Below are 4,810 nucleotides of genomic sequence, written 5' to 3'. Positions count from 1 at the left end.
CGTGTTGTGTCGTTACTGGTTGACCAAAAGCAGATACTTCGTGGATGTGAAAGAGAGTGATGTTTATGTTCACTTGTGCACACTGTGTACCCTACAATTTACAAGGGTTTGTTTTTTATCGCTTACATAACTTCTGAGGTCAACCAATTAATGCTATCTAACTTGATACTGGTACGAATGCTCTGCTTGTCACTTTTGAAAGAGGTATCCATAACAATGTGTTAACTATTAGCGTTCAAACTTAAAACTTCCTGGAGGATCCTCAAGGTGAACGCGAGCTCTTTGTTCCCCTGTTGTTATCCGTACTCTGGATGGGGATGGCTTTCTACAAAACCCAAATTGTTTGAGTATTATAAATATAGTGGAATGCTTAACTAGTGCAACAGAATATTTCAGAGTTCAATTACTAAATATAATATGTCTGCTACCACGGCAACGTTCACAGCATTTTTAACAGTTCCTGAGAGAGATTTAAATACTGTGTCTAGATGCCATTAATGCTCATAAATAACAAGTTATAATCCTCTAATAGGAACTGAGTAGAGCTTGCAGAGTGAGTGCTGCTATTCTAGGCATATGCTTGTCATAAGATTGGACAGCTACAGTGATTTTTTTGTTTTCCTTGCAGACAGGATGAAATAATGTTGTCATGGCCAGCATTAGCACATGTCCTACGCATGATAGCTGTGAGTTAGCACTGTCGTGTAATTCAGAACTTTCCTTTGAAATGTTATGTTGTGAAGAGTGGTGCTGAGTGCTGTTCATGCCTTAGAATAACTATTACTGGTTATTGGTTTTATCTTTGCCTTTTTACAAGTAGTATGTGTGGAAGCAATTCTAGTTACCTAGGGCAAAATGAAAAATGTGTCTGTAAGCAAATTGTTTTCACAGTAGCATTTAAGGCTCCTCCTAAAGCCTCAGCTGTTCTTGACATAAGACTTGAGGAAGGATCTGCGCTGCTGTGCTGAGTATGAAATAAAAAGATGTGAATATCTGCCTTGCAGTTTCATTTGGTATGGACTTAGCTTTTCTAGAGTTAAGATTGATTCAAGCCACCCAGCTGCCTGGAATTTCCATTCAGTATCACATGGCTTTTAAACTCTTATTTCCCACCTTGTAAACAACCACTCTTCCAACACTTGTCAAAAGGCTTTTAATATTGTAGTGTTAGATTTAATGAAGGTTCTGTGGTGATTTCTGGAGTCTACCTTAGAACATTTGGAAGAATAAGAGATGAGATTTCCAGAATAATACTTTTTTTGACAGGTGTGAAAGATCCAGAAGCCCTTTTAGTATTCACATTAGTGTTGGACATGAATATTGTTAGGAGTGTTTTTCCTTTGATGTGATGACACTGATAATGTACTAATATTAAAGAAAGAGATGTGATGTTATGTTATTGTCAATAATACCGGCAGATTGAGAGAGATGATTCTGTTACTTTGGTCTGGTTAGACCTCACCTGGAGTACTACGTCCAGCTATGGAGCCCTCAACACAGGAAGGACATGGACCTGGTGGAGCAGGTCCAGAAGAGGGCCATGAAAATGATCAGGGGGCTCGAACACTTCTGCTACAAGGACAGGCTGAGGGAGCCTGGGGTTGTGCAGCAGCCTGGTGAAGACTCCAGGGAGACGTAATGGCAGCCTTCCAGTACCTGAAGGGGGTTACAAGAAGGCTGGAGACTATTTACAAAGGCCTGTAGTGATAGGATGAGGAGCAATGGTTTGAAATAAGATGGGATATTAGGAACAAGTTCTCTACCATGAGGGTGGTGGAATGCTGGACCAGGTCGCCCAGGGAGGTAGTTGAGGCCCCATCCTTGGAGAAATTCAAGGACAGGCTTGACAATTCTCTGAGCAACCTGATCTAATGGAGGATGGACTAGATGACCTTCCAACCCCAACCGTGTTATGATTATATCTTGTTTTTTCTAGTGCTTTAGGTATATGCATATTATTTCAGTCTTCCACTATAAAAGCATAATTGATGCTACTTTTAGAACCATTTCCATGTCTAGTTCTGCTTCCACAAACTGTCACAACAAACTGCCTCTCTGTAGATTAAATTAATTCTGTATAGCTCGTACATAGACACTTTAACTGGTACTACATGAGGATGCTATTATTGGGAAGTAAGTTTGGAATATTGTGCAGAGGCTTGTTCAGCTGAATTGTGAATACTGAAGTGCATTTTGTGCTTTTTGAATCCTGCTTCAAAGAGTCTGTACATCATTCTGCAAACTTGTTAGCACTAATCACTGTGTTTAAAACACACTACTGGCATTTTCTAGGTTGAACAGTTGAACTCACAGAATCATGTGCGCGGTGTAATCTACCTTCAGCCTCTTGGATACTACAGTGGGTTAGTCTAATTCCAAAAACTCAAGTGATGACCTGAAGAAAATACACAGGTATTTCAGGTATTGTCTTTAAAATTAGTTTTAAGTTGACCCATTTGGTCCTTCTGCATCTAGCATGTCTACAAAAATACTCAGTTCAGAGGCTGTAGGAAGTGGAGAGCCCTTTGGTCAGTCTATCATTAGGTTGCTTTTATGAAATGAGGGTGCCTTCTACATCTTCAGGTAAAATATAACTTCACTTATTCTATAAGAAACATACTGAGTGCTGGCCCTGGTCTTCTCTATTAAATGGCTGTCAGTAAGGTGAGGTCAAAGAGGAGGAACAATACAGAGCATTGTGCTTCCCAAAGAATATTTGGGAATTGACCAACCATTAAAATTCCTTTTTAATTTTGGTATCCAGTAGTGGTGGTCTTTTGGAGGGGAGGGTTGGCTTTTGGTTTTTTTGGGGAGGGTTTTTTGTTTAAGGCAGAGTAACAGCACTTAATGGAAGTGTCAATGTTTTGTCTGGTGTCCTGATAGCCTCTCATTCACTGTGATTATGGGGAACTGGATGCACTGGTTTAGAATAGAATAAACCAGGTTGGAAGAGACATTCAAGATCATCATGTCCAACCCTTCAACCAATCCAACCCACCTAAACAACTAACCCATGGCACCAAGCACCCCATCAAGTCTCCTCCTGAACACTTCCAATGACGGTGACTCCACCACCTCCCCAGGCAGCCCATTCCAATGGGCAATCACTCTCTCTGTGGTGCCTTATTTTTAATCTTCTGCTCCTGTGTATAAACTACTGGGAAAGTTACTGGTTGGAGTACTAAATGTGCTTCCTTAGCTTCTTGGTGCAACTTAAATAAACAAAGCACTTACACTGTTCTGAAGTTAGCAGACTGTTACAGTGGGAAAAGCTTGCTTGCATTAGCAAGAAAATGGATGTGAAAGTCAGACATTGCTGGTTAGTTTACTTTAGGAGACTGGAAAAAAAAACAGTTGATCTTGTCCAAGCCCTACTAGAAGTAAACTGTAACCTCACAGTATTGAAATACTCTTCAAAAAGTACTATTGAATCAGAGGAGATGTGGAAACTCTGCTAGGCATACGGATGCATGCAAACATGGGGCAGGCATAAGCGTTCATGGGCTGGTGTGCCCCAGGGTGGTGCTGATAACATGACTACAGATCAGGCCAGAGGTTGCCAGATTTTGAAGAAATAAAGTGCTGGTGGAAGGATGTAAAACTATGTAGCATTTGTGTTAAAAACCATGATTGATTTATTCTGTTATAAACTGATAATTGTTTGCATTATAAACTGTTCATTTGGAGTCCCAGTAGAGGCATTTTAAAGAATGAATTTACTGTACAATGTATTGGTATCAGCCCAGTGAAGTTGTTAATTCAAAATAACTTCACAATTAAAAGTAAAATTGCCTGCTTTTGTATTTATTTTTTTACTTATTTACACCTGGCTTTGTCATGAAAACAAGGTAGGCAATTTTACACACACCCCACCCCCCACCCCCCCGTGGACCCTTTACCTGTTCTTGACTTGGGGCTAGAGTTGCCAGAAGTGCAAGGCAGCTCGGAAAGGATGGAATTCTCAAGAGAAATTCCTCCAACTTCTCTCCATGCTTATCTCCAAATCATCTACCCCATGTGTACCAATCTTATGACAGAGTAAATGGGGAGGGGTGGACACAGTAAGATGAAAACATTTGAGGCTAGGTTTTACTAGTCTTGTGCACAGAATGTAACACTTTTCCACGTGCTGTCTTGTGGTTCTTTAAGTAATTAGGACAGTATTGGTCCATTTCTTTTGGTGTAAATGTGATGACTGAAAAGACCACCTGACTCAGGGCCCTCTTTTCAGGTGTACTGAAGTTAAGCTTTCTGGTAGTGGAATGCTGGCATGCTTATGGCTATAATGACAAGGCCTATCACACACTTTCATTGTAGGCATGTGTGACCTCAATTACTGGTGGCCCTTAACTATTTGTGCTTGTACTGCAGCTAAATATAGTAATGTAAGTGGAACTTAAGATTAGGCCTCACTACAGATTGTTTAAAAGTATTTGATAAACTAGCTTAAAATGGTACAGCTTATGTGCCAGAAGCATAATTGTTCTGCTCTGAGCTTCATACAGGTTACAGGAGTCCACTCAAGGCAAATACTTCAGTCATGCTATCATTGCTTTGATGTTAGTCATGGGTGAGCTAACAAGGCTGAATACTGAGTAGGTATGTATGAGTTACAGTTAAGAAGTGAGCTGCCATGTTCACAATCTTTGTAAAGAACTGACTCCATGGCTACTTTTCCCCTTTTTTCTTAATGTCAGGATTGTGTGGGATCCCTGTGAATGACCACATGAATTATATTGTGTTATGGTGAATTTCATGATGCAATCCTTCTGTACTGCACATATCCATATATTGCAGACCTGCATCCTAG

This window comes from Melanerpes formicivorus, unplaced genomic scaffold (genome assembly GCF_026170545.1).
Source record: "Melanerpes formicivorus ecotype bairdi unplaced genomic scaffold, bMelFor1.0.p_v2 SCAF_5, whole genome shotgun sequence".
NCBI classification, from domain to species: Eukaryota; Metazoa; Chordata; class Aves; order Piciformes; family Picidae; genus Melanerpes; species Melanerpes formicivorus.
This window is presented reverse-complemented; position numbering follows the sequence as displayed.